Below are 20,064 nucleotides of genomic sequence, written 5' to 3' on the forward strand. Positions count from 1 at the left end.
CCAGTACTGGTACACTGAATTCAGGGGCTCATGAAGTCATGGAAGCCTTGGGAGCCACAAGCCAGGCAGGATTTTCAGGCTACCTACTTCCAGACCCGTGTATGTGGATCCTACTGAGTGTACATTTGATGTGAATATTTTAAACATTTGTTTAGCAGAACTACAGACTTTATGTTAATTTGAAAAGATTATGACAGAAGCAACAACTCTTTGAAGAGGGACTTCATACAGCTAGGTTGAAAGGAAAAAAAGAGGATTTGGTCGTTTTGTTATTTTAGTATCTTACATTTCTTTCCTGCCTCCTGGAGCAGCACGAGCAAAACTATCAGAGACCCATATAAAAGCAACATCTTTGTTTTGCAACCAATTTCCATTTCAAAGCAGCAAATCCAGACATGACTGAATGATTTCTTAAATCTCATTTCCATATGCCAGGCAGAGAAGTAACCTGCTTTTTCTGTTCTATACTGTGAAAGCTTCCAACCTACAGATCTATTTGATAAAGCCATGAAAACGAAGTATACATATGCTCCCTAGGGCTTTTTGCTAGAGTTGATTTGCATGAGACATTACAAATTAGCCTTTTTCAATGAATGCAACATCCCTAATTTACTCTGTGCACTTATTTAACAGATTAGGAAATTCTTAATATTGGATAAAAGAAGATATATCAATTGTAACTGCTGTTTCGGACAGGGTTATTATGGAGTGATCCTAACCACACTAGTAGCTTCAGAAAGGAAAAGGGGCTTTAATAAACACTCATACTGCTAAAATACTGGTCCTGAAGGAAAGCGGCAGCTGGCCATAGGTACATTGAGATAGGGCAATCTCTTCCTCATTCAGTCTACCCTGGATATTTGTTGTCTGTATGGCTGTTGTGCAGCCAGAGAAAATAATGTCAAACCTTCAAGCTATTCCTCACTTTTGGCCATGTTTCTAATCTGCCTTTGGAAGCAGCTATATTGCTTTAACACCTTGGTAGATTTAAGTACTCCAAATAAACACAAGGTACACAGGGGAAACTGGTTCACTTCACACACTTCCACTTATTTCAAAGTTCAAATGGAGACATGTAATTCTTTAACCACAGAAATACAAAAGCCTTGCTCATAAAAATTAAATACACATCATATTTCGGCCACAACCTTCTCAAATATTTCTGCAAGCTGAATTCAAGATTTCAACCCAAGTTGCCTACAATTAGGAAATGTACTGTGAGAAACCCATTCCCCATGCCACAAGTTTAGCCCCAAGCACAGCAACTGCCCTACCCTCATGTTTAGATTTTTATTATTATTATTTTTTAAAAGAAAGACGCATTAAACTACTAGCCCAGAGCAACAGTCTCCAAGTTAATTGTTTCCATGTAGTTTGTGAAGGCAACAAACACCACATGAACACTCACACACGGTCTACACAAGAAGGAATATTACCCTTTACTATTTCAGCACCATTAGTCCCTTCCCCTCCTACCCCCCCCAGCTTTTCTCCAGCGAGACAGGCTCAGTTATCCTGTGTTGTTATGTCAAAAGTTATTTTGTGCTGATTACTGGAATCAAATCTCCAGACAGGATACATTTACAGCTGTCTACACTGTCTTACAATAAGCTGATGGATGACTCATCCTTTTCCCCCTTCAGCTGAAATAATTAAAAGTAAGATAGAGGCAGAGTGACAGCCAGCAGGCAGTGAGGATCCCTTCACACCTGCCCCTGCTACCCTCTCCTGCCACAGGAGGCTCCTACACAAGGAGAGGTGAGCTGCAAAGATCTTACTCTGTGTTTAAAATACATTAGAACATAAGCCTTTTCCCATGTATGAAATGACACACAAAAAAATCCTAGAAAATTTATCATTTTTAAGTTTTCAGTATATGTTAACCCACCAATAAACAGGCATTTATTTCAAAGTTCCCGTACCTGTGTGCCTGCAAAGGCTAATATCCCATTGCCATGAGTACACGTCCCCTTGTCATGCACATTAAACAGAAAATAAGAAAATAAAAATCAGTGATCATAAACATACATATCTCACAGGAAGATGAGTTGTCAGTAGAAACAAAAACTGGACCTTTCCCATCAACTACCTAGATGGTGCAGATTTGCCAGCAGAATAAAAATATGACCAGATGATGGGTTGATAGCACAGACCAAGTAACAGAGACTGTCAGCTCAGCAAGTCTGGAGGCAAAAAGCATGTCTGCTGTTTTTGTCAATGGGGAAGGATGTGAGTTTTCATTATCACAGACAAATTTAAAAGAGGGTAAGTGTATTCATAGCATGCCTGACTCATTTCTGTCAGCTTCAGCAAAATAGTATTTGATGAAAGACTGAAAAGAGTTTGTGGGTATGTTTTTTTTTTAAACTGGCTACGTCAGTTTATAATCACAGCTGGTTATCTTAATGTATGGTGTACCAACAGAAGAGCAAGTCTTCCGTAAGCTCTGTCAGTACTAATGAATCAGCTGGCTCAATAAGACATGAATGTAACCAACTTTTGCCATGGGCAGGTTGGTCTCTTTCTACAGATTTGGGCCAGGCACTGGGAAGTCCTTGAGTACAGTTAGGAATGTGCCTACATGCCATTGACTTCAAATGAATTTTAGGCGCACATTTGAAGAATTTGCTAAATAGAGTTGAAGCCCTGAACTTGGATTAGTGCTCAGTATACAGTCACGGCATTAGCATTTTCAGCTCTTCTCATCATCCAAACAGGCCTTTGCTGAACTAAACACAAGGACACTGAAGTTTGACTTCTGTACTATACTGGTTCCCATAAGCATTGGGTAAATAGCTTCTGGGTAAACATACAGATAGTTTCTATATAAACTTCTTGAGCAAAACAAGGAAGCCCTGGAGCTGTCTGTGGCATAACATGCAACTAGAATCTTTAATACTGAATAAAATACAATATTGTGTGCTATGTAAAAGGCATCCAACACTTCATATTGATTTCATGGTTCTTCAGTTATAAAGTTTGCTTTTTTATGCTTTAAGCCCTTGTCTGAAGTCAAGATAGAGCTGCTAAGCTACTCCATCAAGACACAAGATTTAGCCTACCAAAAAAACCCACCTTCTCTTGAAATGAATTATATATGTGGGGGGATTTTCAGCACCAAAATGTCTTTCCTCATTTCTTAGCAGCCCATTTGCCAGTTCAAGAAATTACTCAAACCACTAGAAAACAACATGGAAGGGAAATCTCACTTATCTTTATCACCTTGCCATATAAACCAAAGAAAGCAGCAAGGTATTTAATCTGGAAATGCTACTGGAAGCACACCTTCAATCAACTAAATGGGAGTTTAAACACATATTTAGCCATCTCACATTCTTTAATACACTCCATAATGACCTGCCGGATAGAACAACATGCTCAACCTCTTTCCCACCTAATTATCCACTTGGCCCTGTGTTTTGCCAGATAAAGCTACCCTCCTATTTCATCAGTTGTAGGAATCCTACTATGTGACAGGTGCAGATTTGATAAATGAACACTGCCTCAGTCAGCCTAGAAGCCTAAAATAAAAGATTTCATAAGTGTGTGACTTTCCTTCATCATGTAAAGAACTGAAGTGGCAAGGACAAAAGGGTTAATCTTGAGTCTATGGGAAAAAAAGCTTATAAAAATAAATTGAAGCGACCAAGTGTCCAAAGGGCTTCTCTTTAGCAGTTTTAGGTGAAGACCACATCTATAAATTCTTATCCACTATGTACACATCACTATCCAATTTATGTTAAAAATGTCAACATCCAAATTAATCTGTATTAGAACTATGGATTAACAGTAAAGGCAGTAGCACTTGTGAAGTATTGGCTATATAGGAATGCTACATCTCAAACAGAAAGATTCCAGTCCAAAGAGATGAGCAAAAGTTTCATCTGAGATCTTTCTCTCTTAAAAAAAAAAAATAAAGGGCAATTATGCATTAAGAACTCCAGTTCTTGCACATCTCCCCAAACTCATGTTTGCTACAAATGTTTTAATACATATTTACGGTGTGCAAAAGAAAAAAATATCAAATTATAGAAACACATCAATACTATTTTTTCACTACTTAATACCCCAGGTAAACAAAACTAGGCAGATGTATGTTAACTCACGCATACAAAATCCAGACTTCTGAAATTTTAAATACTGAATTAAATGCTTACTGTCAGCCTCTGCAGGTTATAAAGTCCACTCCTTGCTTATCTACAAGTGGCAAACATTCCCAACGCTTTCTACAGCACCATGGAATTGCCCTCTCCTTTTGAATATGCTCCTGACTTGGATCATTTCTGCTAAGTCACAGCATTTCCTTGCCATCTGCAAAGGCACAGGAAAGCCAAAGTTATTCCTCCTTTCTGAAGGCAGCTTAGAGGACTCCCCTGATCCTCTCAAAAGACACAGCAAACTTGGCATCAGCAAACAAAAGTGCTCATCTTCTCTGACTCAAGGAGAACAGGCATGGAAATAGCACATAGAACTAACAAACAATTCTTCTCACAGGCTGCCCCATGGCGGGGGGGAGGGGGGGGCAACACCAACACAACCTAGTTTCCAGAGACAATAAAATACTGATATTACAACCTATTTAGCATAGCAATACAACCAGTATAGTCATAAGCACTAACCTGTCCTTGCAGTACAACTTGCTTTGCTTCAGGGAATATTGATTTTATTGCATGACTGTAATTTAGGGAGTCATCCAAAGTAATTATAGAACTTTACTAATTAGCCTCCTTACTTCTACATGTAACTTCAAGGTCACAACTAGAATCTACATCAAACTGGAATTACTAAAAGAAATCTCTTACTGCCAAGAGTTATCTTTCCACTTCCCCCCAAATTCTTTATGTGGCCCATATTGCATTATTGATGTAGAGATGACATAAAATATCCATAATTCCACTAGCTGCTGTCTAAAAGAAACATTAGTAAGTACACGATATTTAATGACCAAGTCAAGTATCCTGTGGTGCCACTCTCCAGGGTGAGCCCACTCACAACAGCCAACCCCTATTCCTGACAAGGAGTCTATTAAACCAGCTGTCAGTCAGCCAGCCATGCATTATTCAAGAGCCTCATAGGCTTTGCAGACCAAAAAACTTGTCACATCTTTTCTGCCTTATCCAGCCAACCATGTAAATCACCCAGTATAAAAGGTTATTTTGCAACATATGTTCCCCAAAACCTTTAACTTCCAGATCTCATGTGGAGGGAAAGACTAGCAGCTGCCTCACTGTGCCCAAGAGCTGAAGGAACATCAGCCTATGCCAATTTTCCATTCCTAAAATGGAGAATGCAACGGCCACATTATGTTACCTGTCACAGTTATAAACCTGTTCTGAGTAGTGACAGGCAAGTAACTTTAGCTGACACAGCTACAAACTACGCAAGTGACTACTGGTGGCATTTTCAGAGGCACTCAATTGTACTGCCACAGAAAAAAATCGGAAGCAGAGCTGCCCTGGCTGCGGCAGAACAAAGCCAAATCAGCATTTGCTTCTACTGAAACTGAATGAATCTCAACAGCTCCTGTTCAGCAAGAAGAATCAAAATAACCCAACTTCAACCCTGCATAGTAACAGCCACAATCTCACCCTGCAACCCCCCACATCAGATCCAATAAATGGAATAGTTTTATCAAGGTGGCTGAACTTAAAAACAAACAAACAAAAACAACAACAACAAAAAAAACCCAAGTAAAAAAAAAAACCAACCCCAAAAAACAACCAAACCTGCAACTAGGGGAATTTACTGCATATCCCCTGATAAAGTATTCCAAAGGATAATAAATGACTCTATTAAAAAAATGCAACTTAATTCCAGTTCATGTTTTAATTCTAACCAGCAGATCCTTCTGGGCCCAGCACATATTAACTTAAAGAGCTCTTTCTCATCATTCTTCTCCTTGAATACAAACTCTTAAACCATGATGTGGCTTCTGGCTGAAGGAGCATTCAGCAAGGAGAAGTGAACCATGCAGGGAAGGGAGCAAGGCAGCTGAGAGCTGCAGTACAGAGGGCAACCTCGTCTCTGACGAACAAAGACAGAACACAGTTCTTCCAAACTTAAGAACATTGTTTTTTTTATTGAGAGATAGATATAGATATGCAGATGTATGGAGAAGAGAAAAATCAGATGTAGGACTTGACATGGAGTTTTCTGAATAACAAACATTTCTGAACTTTTCTAAACAGAAACAAAAAAAACAAGCAAGGCCTGAGTGTGATTTTAAGAAAAATACATATTTCAATAACTTCAATAAGTTTTAATGAGGATTTATGGTTTGCTGGTTGGTTTACACATACTTTTAAAATCTAACATTGAAGGCACAGATTTAAACTGTAATGGGAAAACATGTGGATTCACCCACACATTTTTCAACATTTCCTGTCATGGAAAATGGTAATCACTCACCTACAGGAACTGTTTGTCAAGGGGGATGGAGTAAAATTTCTCTTTAAAAAAGTCAAAGAATAGAAATTTTATTTCTCTCCAGATGCACTGCATATATTTGTTCTATACGATAATGGGATCCATAGCACCGGCAGGCAGATCCTGAGCAATGATACGAATCCCAAGGAACCCCAACAGATGAAGAGAGAGATGCAAATCACAAACTCGGAGAGGTACTGGTGTTTAGTTTGGCCTCATCCCAACACAAGCTTTTTAGCTCAAGTGCCAAGCTTTTTTCCTTGCCTTGTGAACTTGCTAGGAGCACATGGCCACGCTAACTCTACAGTAATCATAGCTACCTAAAGCAAGACAGACAGAACCATTTTCTCAACAAAAAGTTTCTTTCATTTTCTCCACAAAAAGTTTCTTTGTAATAAAGCAACGTCAAGCAGGAAGTGAAATAATAGAGCCTGTGTTTCTAATACAGTAGTACTCTAGTCAAAAGATTTTTGCAATAAAATTTAATAGCAAATAAAAATTTGCACTAAGAGCTTACGCAACAAACACTTTGAAAATTAAAAAGTACATGAATGCACGCCAAAAAAATTAAGCATCTGATAAAACTGATTCTTATACAAAAGCCTCTTATGTCCATTTTCCCTGCTTCTTACGGGACTTACTTTTCAAATATGGTGATGTGCATTTGAATGGGAGTCAATCCCAATATAAAGCTCAAACAATTTTCTTAATGAAATCACATTTAATAAGTCTATACCCAAAATCGTCCTATACCCCAAAATGACTGTACTATCAAGTTACCCTCCTCTCTTTTCAGTCCAGAATTGATTATAGTTTCAATAAAATATGACGTTACACTACCCAGACACTTCACAACAAGAGCTTCATAAGTAAGGCAAAGAATTATGCTGTGAGATTTTACATGCTCTTCTTCCCCCTTGAAGCTTAACTCAGTACGCTCAACACAGCATCAGTGACTGAACTTAGCTCCTATGCCCCATGAGCAATCTAGTCAAGTATTACACATCATTGGACAATACTGACCCAGTAAGTCTCTTCGTATCTTGTGACAGCAGGACCAATAAAAATGAATCAGGACCAACAGCACACCACTGCCAATAATGCCTCACACTGCAGAGCCTGTTAGAGGCCCACGTTACACACACCCCACTTCTCTGTAGCTGCACAGAATTCGGAGGCTCAGCTGACTGCGCCTGAACAGCGAGCAGGAGCGGAGGCCAAGAGCGACCCGGCTGCTGACGTGCCGGAGGTTCGGCAGGCAGAGCGACAGAGAGCACCCGGCAATGCAGACCACCAGTGACTGCGGCCTAGTGCAAGGCAGGGAACCGAGCCAGAAGAGGTGCCCGCACACCCTCGCCGCCTGCTGCGTGGCAAACCCCTGGGCGCAGGCAGCTGGAAGGGACGCCCAGGAGATGCCTCTAGGGACCCTGCACTTAATGACTACACCTTCTAATGCACTTCAGGGCACACATCTTTGTCAGCCTAATTAAAACCAGCTATCATTTACTGTTCGTTGCTCTTCCTGTGAGGCAGGAAACAACTGGAGACTGATGGCAGGAGAAGTGCCCCAAAGGACACTGAACTCCCTATTACAATTACCTAGCAAAAAAGGTAGTAACATCTTCGGAGACTGCTGTCTGCCCTGCACAGTTATGTGTTTAATGAAGCAGTTGGTTTCACTTTTTCAAAAAAAGCTGAACATGTTTGTGAGAATTTCAAGATAGGCCCTAAAATGGATAAGAATGAATGTATGTATTAATTCATCTTGGATGGCCCACATGGGGCATGGATACTTTGGCTCTGTCTGCAGAAGCTTGTTTGTAAAATTATAATGCAGCCAAATGTGGAAGCCATTAACAGATAAAGATCTGGAAAAATTACAGGTCTAATCCTGCTTAATCCCGAACATTTAGTTCTTTGAAAGTGTCATGTAATACCAAACATCAGCCCTTATGTGAAAAAGGCTCCATTTGCTTACCAATTTATTGCACTCTGGGTAAAACAGAAAAGCAAGCTGCCAAACCAAGTCAAAGAGCCCTTAAGAAACCCTGTGACTAACTTTGACATAGAAACAGAAGCAAAACAGGCCCTTCCCTGCATCAGCAGTAAGAAGGCTCAGAAGGGCCTTTAGACAATGCCTCCCCCACCCACCAGCTGAAAACCCACCTCTTCGGCAGCTTCTTATTCTGCAAGGTTAAGGTTAAAGGAGTGCTCTACAACTGAGAAAGTTTTATCGTGATTTTTGACATTAAACAAAACTAATGACTTCCTGGCAGTCAAAGAAAATTGTTCTTTTTGAAAAAAATAAAAAATTTTATTCAGGGGATGAATTCAAATCTAGATGTGTTCAGGACACATCTAGACAGCTTTGCACAATTGCATTTTTATGACTCACTCACTTGGCTTACCCCAATCTCTTCAAAGGTAATTTCTCACTTTTTACCTCAAAAGACTATTTTTAAATACTGTTTCTGCAAACCAACTGGCAGAATCAGCTGAACAGAGCCCATTTTTCAAATCTGTAGGAACAGAGACACTATCATTTGCAGGATAAAGAAAAGAACGAGTAAAAGATGGCTTACAGCCATCCACTCAGAAAAGGACAACATAGCACTCTTCTTCCCTGCCCCCTGAAGAAACAGTATTTTATAATACTCACTGCAGAGAAAGTCAAGAAACAGCATTACCCATACCTGCTCACTAGCAGGAGGCACTCCTCCATCACCAGCTGAATCAACAGAGAAGACTTTTTGCACAAGGAGATACTGTTTACTAGCAGCATGTGGACTTAAGAACATTATTGTCAGATTAGCATTGGGAAATTGATTTACCAATCTGCCTTTTTACCTCAAACTTTAATCCTAAAAGCTTGAAAAACAAGGGTGTTTGGTTTTTTTTGTTGTTGTGGGGTTTGGTTTTTCTACACTTAATGTGTGTTCTCATATTGGTTATATAAATGTGGTTTTCTTCTTTTCTTGATACTGAGCAACTTCCTAAGTAGAGAGAACATTTGATTACCACTTTCACCTGCTCTAAGAGCAGATCAGTTCCTATTAAAGACCTACTTTCATGTATTACTTTAAATACTAACCACGTAGAGTTAGCCAAAAGCTCTCATTTAAAAGCCTAACCTCCTTTTTAAAAATTAATACTGCAACGGCAGTTGTGCACTGAGAACAGAACATACCTAGAAGATGTTAAAATTAATGGGGTTTGGATCTACAGCTTAGCTTATCCTGTTTATAAGGGTGACTAAACATACAACGGGGGGAAATGGCAAATAATGACATTTGTTATTGCAAGTAATTGGCAACAATGGAAACACACACAATTGAACACAATTGTACAAAATGTTAATTCAACTCCCTCCTGCCTAATGATTATTAGCGTGCTTTTTCCATTTTCATATAGCAGTCTTCCTCTACCTGCAAAGGACTTCATCTTCATAACACTACCAAAAATCCTTAAAATTAGAATGTTACTGTCCTGGTTTCAGCTGGGATAGAGTTAATTTTCTTTCTAGTAGCTGGTATAGTGTTACATTTTGGATTCAGTAAGAGAAGAATGTTAGTAGCACACTGATGTTTTCAGTTGTTGCAAAGTAGTAGTTATAACAAGTCAAGGATTTTTCAGCTTCTCATGCCCAGCCAGGAAGAAGGCTGGAGGGGCACAAGAAGCTGGGAGGGGACGCAGCCAGGGCAGCTGACCCAAACTGGCCAAAGGGGTATTCCATACCATGGGATGTCATGCCCAGTATATAAACTGGGGGGAGTTGGCCTGGGGGGGATCACTGCTTGGGAACTAACTGGGCAGCAGTCAGCAAGTGGTAAGCAATTGCATTGTGCATCACTTGTTTTGTATATTCCAATTATTTTATTATCAGCATTGTTATTTTCTTCCTTTCTGTCCTATTAAACTGTCTTTACCTCAGCCCACAAGTTTTAATCCCTGCCCCCCCCATCCCACAGGGTGGGGGGAAGTGCGCAAGCAGCTGCGTGGTGCTTATTTGCTGGCTGGGGTTAAACCACAACAGCTATCTGTGGGTCAGTTAGGATCTGTGAATATAAAAAGCACATATGTAAACATTACTTAATGGTAGAGCTTGTGTGGAGTTTTGAATATTTACATTTGCAAGTAAGTTGTTCCCTTCAGAGTACATGAAGGAAAAACGACATCATTACCAGATACAATATTTTGTTCATTTCTACCTAGCAAAGCAAACCTTTTCCATGTTTAATTTAACATGCCTACTTTAACAGTTTGTTAAGATATCTTATAGGTTAAACAGGTACACTTTAAGTGAATTTCTCTTAAACCAAAATGCCTACAATTCAGAATAATAGGGAATAAGTGATTTACTATACTATGGTATAAGTGACGTTTAGATTTTATGCTCACTCATGTTTCATACACAAAATGTTTCTCGATACTTGCATTTTAAGGAAGTTTCTATCAACACAGAAATCTGGGGAACAGAAAGCAAATGGTGGTTCCAGCCAACTAGTCTGATGAGAAGTCACTTGCAGCGCCGGGATTTATCGACTGGCATGTTCAAGTGGGTTACTGAGAAACCCATCCGCCACAACAGCAAAATGGTGGGGGTTTTTTGCTCCGAAAGTAGCACTATGCACGAAATGATGGGCCACTTCCACAATACTGCATTCCCCAACAGCAGATCTCCAATGACAACAGCAAAACATTGCTGGGGAGGCCCCTGCAATGGGATAGGCATCCCCCTCCCATCCCAAAAGGCACGCTTTTTTAGACAGTGTTGGAAATAGTCAACGTCTAGCCAATTTCTACTGCAACTCCTCAGCAGTAAGCTTTCACCCGCCAACTACTCCTGTGTGCAACATCTCCTATACACCCCCCGACCAGGTAGGTTCTCATCTTTAGTATCTCAACACTGCAGCAGCATGGGGGTAAGCAGCAGCATGGGGGTAAGCAGCAGCATGGGGGTAAGCAGCAGCAGTACAGAACTGTTGCTGCTCCACAGCCAGAGAAGCTGCTGAAGGCACAACTCCCTTTGGTACAAAGTCCAAACCATCATTCTATTTTGTTCCATCTCCATTGCATTTTAAAGACAAACTTATTTTCATTAATATTTTAAGATTATAGCTTATATATGCATTATGTATTAAAGGTGTTTGAAAAAATGGGCGAGAGGAAGCCTGGAAGCTCCTCTGTGTAAGCGATTTAGGAAAAAAAGTTGCATTCTTAGGAAGCTGCTGTTTGCATCCAGATGCTAGCATTGTTCATGCTGCCAATTTATCAGTTTCATTTCAGAAATGTTGCCCAGTATGATGATGAAAGGCTCTAACTCCAGTATTTTGAGTACATCAAGCTACATGCTGGATTTTGAAAACATTTGCATCATAAACATTTAGTTTCTGCTTTATTCTTGATCAATGAAATTATGAAATGCCTTGAACTTCTTACTGGTGATCAGTTATATCTGGAAGTCAATAAAATTCTTTTAGAGGATACAAGATCCTTTATGTAGAAATAACTGATTTAAAATTTTAATAAGTCTTCAGAAAATTAAGAAAAAAAAGAATTTTAGAAACATAAAAGTCCATCAGAAATTAATTAAGATTACTTCAGTCAGAAAAATCTGCAGGGTTAATTTAGCCTCTCAGATCCAGAAATTTTAACAGCTCACTTATTTCTAATCAAATTGAAAAGTTCAGTTGTAAAGTCACAAATGACAAAAGACCCTGTAAGATGCCAATAGCATCACAGTGATTCCTGTAAAGTTCATATTGAAAACAGAGCAAACATTTGTCAAGTTCTCTGACTTATACAGGCTGTCAGTTTGACTTACAAAAACAAGCAGTTACTAATGGTCAGGAAAACCCAGCATGGCTGTGCTTAACACCAGGAGGAGCCAGGTGAATTTTCACTCCCTACCATACAGCTGGGGGTTGGAAGCTGAGCTCCTGTGCTCTGCCAGAAAAACTGCTGATGAAAGTAAAGAAAGTAAAATAGGGATGCTTGGTCATTCAGGAGCTTGAACAGTCCTGACCTTTCTTTGACACGTGCTACTTGGCCTAGTACATCAAGGCTTATTTCCTTCTGTCAAAATCTCAGCATCTCTCCTTTTTTAATCCTCTTACCATACTTCTCTGCCTTCTCTCTTCCTTTTAAGCACTAGTACCTTTGTCACATTTCCTCTTTCAAATATATATTCCTAGATCTTGCTGGCACTTCTTGCTTTACCTCTTACTTTTCCTCCTCCCTTGACACACATGTCATTCTGTTGCCTGTAGGTAATTTGTCTCGTGATATTGTTCATTCTTTGTACACCGTAGCCCTTTATCCAATGGCCTGTCCCCACAACTTCAACATTTAAATCTCAATCTAAATTAAAAGTAAAGCATGTGTTAGCATTACTTACCTTCCCAAGACAAGAAAATACCACTGAAGCTGGTTTCTTAACATAAAGCCAATGCAATTACGTTCCCTGAAGTCTCCAAGCACCAGGTGAAGCTATCCTCCTTTCCCAAATGTGTTGCAAACAAATTATTTAGAAGTACAAAAGGACTGGCTGTACCCAAACGCTAACGTACACTTAATGGACTGCAGATTTTGCAGGATGTTTAAAGTTTCCCCTCTGATCTCTCTGAACTTTGACCTTCATTTGTTTACACAGACAGAGGGCAATAGGTCATACCACTAAAATCAGCAAACTGTTTACACATATGGCAAGCACACATGGATCAGTAATGTAGTCATGGCTACAATCATACACAGCACATTAAAGCAATTGCTTTTGTTAAAATAACAAAGATACAGTAAGTCCACATATGTGATGAGGAGACCTTCCAGTGCAATGAAACTCAGTATGAGCCACTAAGTTAATTGGCATTTCTTCAGAAATCAGTGCATACGTTCCAGTCAAGTCTAACCCAAGTCACTCACTGTAACAGTGCTTGTTTCATAAAAAGTGGCAGCCTTTAATATAAACTGTGTCAAAATTTTACACATTAAGTGCAAGTGCTAATTCAGCACTGTGGCAGTTAATATAGCAAAGAATAGAAAAGTTTACAAAGCAAGGCCAGAAGAGAAGCCATCACTGAAAGTACACAAACTCCAAGCACGCTGCTGGGCTGTGTTTGCTTGAATACCAAATTCCAATATGGTGCCTGTGGCTGGATGATGCATTTCACCAGAGGCAACTTACTGAAGTTCTCTGTTCAGTGAAAATACATTATTTTCATACCTTTAAAACTAAAATTTACTATTTAAAAAAAAATCATTAAGTGCTTCAAAAACCTAATTCCCAAGCCTTTAAAAAAATATTTTAACCTTTATGAAGATCTTTAAATAATCTTCTCCAAACACCATATTTTACATAATATGAATTACTTGGTAATGAGAAATTTTCAGAAGCATAAAGCATTTCAATTTTTGAAAGCGTGAACAGGGTACTAATATAACCCCACACTCTGTTTTGTTTTGATGGACAGAGGAACATATTTTGGAAAGCAATTACAGGCTCTCTGCTTAAGAGAATGCCAAAAAATAAAAGGTAAACACTACAAGAAATAAGAAAAAGCACCAGTATCTAAAAGAAAACAATCACTTTGTCTTGGTTAAATAAACTGTAGCCGTCAAGCTTGCTGAAACAGAGAAGCAGCAGCAATTTTTTTTAGCTTCAACATGCTGTATCAAGGCTTTGTAGCCTATTCAGTAGCACAGTGACTAGGCATACAGATATGTGGAATACACAAGAAGAATATTATTAAACATTTATGGTTACTTCTTATTGAAAAGCAGAAGCACATCTTTAAATTTCAGGTCCAAACAATACATGCAGACATGAATTCCCATTTGCAATAGAGATGCAGCATGCTGTAGAAATAAAAATGCCTGTTGTGAAAAAATGCAACTGTGAATCTCAAACAAAAATTATTCTTCTTTAATGTTATGTACTTCCTTACTGAAAATACATTCTGGTTTCATAAAAATCACTTTCTGGAATAATATAATTTGTTTGGCCAACCAGTGATAAGAAATTGGCAGAGACAAAGCTAATAAATAATCTTCTCCTAAAAAAAAACCAAACAAACAAAAGAAACCAAACAACCACCACCACAAAATAAAAAAAAGCCAAAACACCAAACCAGCCCAAAGATATGCCACGTCTGGAAGTTCATTACTTTTAGAAAAAGTGTTCACATAAGGCAGGAAGATACTCTTATGTTGTTATTCATCACGAGTTTGACACACCTACCAAATTTGTTTTTTCTTAGGCATGTCCATGGAAAATACAGGTATAGCTTTGACTAACTGATCTGAGGTAACACTGGACACCTGCCTCACTCAATGACTGCCTGCTAAGTCCACGCTGAACAAGCATTACCAGACATATTTTATGCTCCTCGTGAATAATCTTCCCATTGCAACAGACACTCTTAGCACCAATGCTGAGGACTTGCAACTCCAAACCAGTCATGCAGAATCCTGGCCAGTGTGCAGAAGGTTATATGAAATGCTCAGTTTGTTTCAAATTACCAACAGATAACCTCTATGGAGTGTCACCATTTTACCTTCTGTATTTTACCACCAACTAACATGTAAAAATAACGCTTAAACAACTGAAAGAATCCTCGTAGTTCTTGCACATGAAGTTCAGTTGTGTCAGTAACTTCTAACAATATCTCCTCTACCCCAATCCTGAGTTTCAGTGCTAAAGACTGAAATGCCCCATCTCACACTTCTAGTGTTGGAGGTTTTTCAGCAAAAAACAGGTTTGATAACAGGCCTGAAGACAGATCTAATCATCGGTCCCACCCCAAAACAGTTTAAAGACTAAAGTTATTTAAATTCTCTGTATATGTACAAATGAAACAAGACAAAGGGGAACTTTGATCCAGTCCTGTCCTCGCTAGCAGGACTTTTCATTTGTTATCCTCAAAGGGCAGCACAAAACTGAACCTGAGACCACAGGGACTGTCATGCTCCATCAGGTTTCCTCACTGGCTATCCTGGGGAAACTACAAAATACACCAGCTCAGACACACAGGACTAGGGACAAAATACTCAAGGAAAAAATGCTGGCAGAAAAGGAACACAGAAGGATGACTTGCAACAGAACTTACACCCTTTTACAAGAGTGAAACACTTTCTGGGAGAACGTGGGACACAGCGCAGTTGAAGGCTGCCGAGCTCAGAATTACAGCTGCAAAAAACAAATCCCATTCTGCCACTTGCCAACTTCTGGGTGTTTTGACTTCACAGCCTCAGCATTATTTTAACACAGTGTTAATGCTGGGGCAGCTTTCCTACCATTTACACAGAGAAGTAGACAGCACCGTCACTACTTTCAGTGGAAACATCTGCAGAACACAGCAGCATTTCTGGACGTGCTCATTTTCAGGCACATTGCCTGTAGATTTACCATGAAAGTATGGGTTTTGCTATAATCTGAAGACTGGTATATAAATTGCCACTCACCACAATATACTCCAAGAAGATCAGGGTCTTATGTTTATCTTTTTGAAGTGGAATTTGCTCTGAGCCCAAACTACAAATTAGGTTGCCATCTGCCTCTCCTAATAGAGAAGCTACACTGACTTTAAGGGAAGAAAAAGAGGCCATCTGCAGAAAGAGCTTGTGATTAGAGAAGGGAAGAAACTTCCATGGCTACAGAGACAAATAAAGTAGTACCTTAAGGAGAAATATAACTTAGGAGGAAACTTGTATGAAATCATAGTCAAAGTGGACAAAGCACACACAGTTTTGGCAATAAAGTAAATGCATCACTGGATAATGTATTGCAGAAACATCATTATTTGCACTGAAGCTTGGATTTACGCTGTACAATTCCCAACAGCAATACATAAAGAGCAAATCCAAAACTAAATACCCTGTACAAATTTCCACTTCTAATACAAACTTGTAAGAATTAGTTCACATTGCTGACCAATTCCAGCATCATAGCTTGAGCAAATTCATAAAAGGATTATGCAAGGCTACCAAATTTCTAATTGCTACTTTAGAGTAATAAATACGATATTCAAAGCTCAACTTTAGGTTACAACATTCACTTCAATTTTGAGGACAGAGGTGAAACCATTGCTCTTCAAGGTTCTCATTTCTTAAAAACAGGATGAATGGGAAATCAGTGGAAACACAATCAGAACACACTAACATGCATTTTTTCCTTAAGACTTATCAGATTGGGCAGTTACCATGGGACCTTTATGAACCAGAGCAGGAAAAAAAAACCACAGGTATGTCAGAATGCAAATAAACCATAACACAGCTGTGGACTACTGAAGCTTCTTCTTAGCCTTTCTCTCTTAGATGAAGAAATTTGGAAGTGCTACCAGCAGGCATTTTCAGCGATGGCCAGAAGGCCAGTGCTGATGCACAACTGCAGAAGTTTCTTCATGACACTAGTGAGAACATGCTGTGCTCACATATGCATGTGGGACAGTTCCCAAGATGAGCAGAACCCCACAAACCCTCCTGCCAGCACTCAGTATTTCATTTCAACCAACTCTACACTATCACACAAGGGGGGGGGGGGGGGGGGGGGGGGGAATCTTTCTGCAGCCTCCTGCTTTCTCCCCACCTAGGAAGATATTAAATTCTAAGTTTTGTACCTATGAGTTGCATTATCAAGTTTTATGTCTATAGATCACCTATTATTATTATTGTATATAGAATACAGACCATCTGCTTTGCTCTTCCACACTGATTCAGAACAGGGCAGAGCCAGACCTGTAATGCATGCTTATAAAAAGTATTTTGACTTCTGGAAGTCAAAATACCAACTATTCCGTCAGGTACTTTTAAGGATCAAAATAAATCACTGTGTTCAACTTGCCTACTCAATGACCAAGTTTTCCACCATGGCACTGTTATATTGTTCTCCTACCACTTTATTTAAACACGGAAGTACTAATGTATCAGTCATGATCTGCAATGTACATTTATACAAAAGTGTTTCGCTATTTCTCTGTTCCAGTCTATAAAGTCTTCAGGACTCCTCATCAGACAACAGATGTAAATAGCCTAGCTTTTTTTAAACATGCACATACTCTGATGAAAAGAGCATCTGAAAAATAACATATACTGCATTTGTGTTATTTGGGTTTTTTTAATTATTGCAATAGGCAATGAGTCAGAAGTCTGATGTAAAATTCTGTAAAACTTAGGCACTGGGCAAACATCAGTGTGGTAAATACTGATAGCATCTGATCAAAGAAGTTTGTCCTGGGAAGAACTCAATGTGCTTATAATGAGCACTCTCTGTACTGTCCCCCTGCCTTCCCTCCCAAGCCCTGACAAACATTTGCAACTCTGAGACCCTCAAATATGAGTGAAAAACTGTCTTGTGAAACTCACAGCACATCATCATATGATGCTCAAAGTAGCTTCTGAAGCAGAATACTCTGGGTATCAGATGCAGCTGGAAGAACGACAATTGATTTTACCTACAGCATATTCTAGAAGCAATACCCAGAGGGCACACAGGTTCTTGATCTTTGACTTGAAGCCTTAACCTTCTATGATTCTGCCATCTATCCAGTAATTAACATACTTCAAAGTTTGCATTGTCTCTATACTGCTATGACATATGTTTAAGTTCATTGCAGCTGCAAAAGCCCATCATTTGATCCTTTCACTCTTCCATTCCTGCAAGCCTTTCACCCTTTGCCAGGCAACTGAAATACACAGGCCTTTAAAGTATTCAGAGGTCTTCTATTTAAACAGCAAGTGTTGAAAACGCTAGAAATCCATGCAGTCAAGGTCTCCATCTGCTCTGTAAGGCACCACATAAACAGCCATTGCAAGCTGTGGTATGCATTCTGAGCAGTAACAATCCATCACTAAATAGCAAGTTACAAGTCACTGACAGCACAGTTTCGAGAACAGCTAAGTTACTATTGCCAGATCTACTAAAAGCTGCAATCAGCAGTATGAGATACTTCCAGGGAAGGAGAGGAAAAGAAAAAAAAAAAAAAGAAAAAAAAAGGAGAATTTGTAAAGTTAAAAAGCAAACAACAACAAAGAAAACCCCACATGTATGTAAGTTCAAATGCATTTAAATTTGTGAACACAACATGAGCATCTCCTTATTCTTCAAGATCTACTCCGATCTTCAGAAAAACAATTATAGAAACCTGTAATATCAAGTGCTATGAGAATGAACATGAAGAGTGTCACGACCAAACCTGCACTGCTACGCAAAGGGCTGGCTAGATAGGAACACTTTCAGCAGAGAAGAGAAGGTGTTTGCTTTAGAGCACCAGCTAAACAAGCTACTTTGGTTTCCTCAATGCTGTTTTTGTTGCAGGACAGTAACGGATCAGTGAACATGTGATAACAAATGATGTGATTCCAGGATGTCAAACTGCCCCATGGCAAAGGGGCTTTAAACTTCCTCTTGACATGATCAGATTAACACTCAGGCCTACATAGAAGTTTATAAGTTTACTTTTAGCCATAGGCTTACACTTAACACACACACACCCACCCACCCCCCCCCCCCCAAAAAAACCAACCAACCAAACCCAAACATTGCTACTTTGACTTTCTCAGGGATAGTTTAGGAAGCTACCCTGCCTCTTTCAGCAAAATTATCCCACGAGAAACCGGATGGGAATTTTTCTCTCTGCCATCTCACAGACCACAGCTATCCTTCTCTACTTAGCCCCTTTTATTTTAAAATTTCTACCAAACTCATTCACATCCTCCTCCCGTGTTTTCATCTTTCTAGAGCTCCCTTGAGCAGCCCTGTGAAGGCTACAAACAGAATGCAGAATGATTCCTTGTGTGGACATGGTGGACCAAGCTGAGCTGTACTTTGCTTAGTTTGGCAGATCCCAGTTTATAAAAAACTGCTTTCGCACACAAATATTCAGTTTGCAAAAAATATCTCTCCCCCACCACCCTACCCCAATAAAAAAAAAAAAATTAATAAAAAAAAAAGCTATCAGCACACCACTTTTTGCAGTGTCTTGAGTAATTGCAAAATACTTAATCGTCTGATACTCCCCTGTATGAAAGCACTCAGGAAGCTGCTGTTTAGCATCTGGCTGTAATAACCTGCAGGGCTTCTGTGGTTAAAGATTCTCTACCCCCAGTGCTTATTACATACGTTTATGAAAAGGTAATCTTAAACAGAGTCAAATTATTTAATTATGTTTCTAGTTTGTAGGTCAGATATAAGGCTAATGAGCAGAGAACTAGTTTTTGACAGAAAAAAAAAGAGACCACCCCATTCTAACTGAAAAGAATAGGAAATTCCTTTACAAATTACTAATTGAAAGGCAGGTATTGTACACTTGCTATTATTATCTTTTTACAAGACCAAGTTCCATTCATAAAGCCCAGAACCCATGAAAATTTTGTTCAGTCATCTGTTTTTGTTAAATCTATATATTTATATTCATGGTTCTTCCTATGGCTCAGTCTTAAACAAGAACAAAGTTCTACTTACTACCTCATTCAGCCTTCCATTCCCCAATTCACAGCAGCTGATAAGCTGACTGTAGATAACCAGGCATGACCAAACATACACTGTACTGTGTATGGACCTGGCAGAACACACATCTTCCTGAGCAGTGAGAAGAACTGGACAAGGCCCAGTTCTGCAACTCGCCATCTTCTGGTGGGCTACTG

At 39.3% G+C, this 20,064-nt stretch overlaps 1 protein-coding gene across 2 annotated transcripts in view; it reads right to left on the bottom strand.

Moving 5' to 3' along the window:
* SPSB4 (splA/ryanodine receptor domain and SOCS box containing 4) overlaps positions 1-20,064 on the bottom strand; it is an 84,938-nt gene that overhangs the window by 39,150 nt on the left and 25,724 nt on the right. The gene's annotated exons all lie outside the window — the stretch shown is intronic.

Source organism: Accipiter gentilis, chromosome 6, assembly GCF_929443795.1.
Source record: "Accipiter gentilis chromosome 6, bAccGen1.1, whole genome shotgun sequence".
Taxonomy (NCBI): domain Eukaryota; kingdom Metazoa; phylum Chordata; class Aves; order Accipitriformes; family Accipitridae; genus Astur; species Astur gentilis.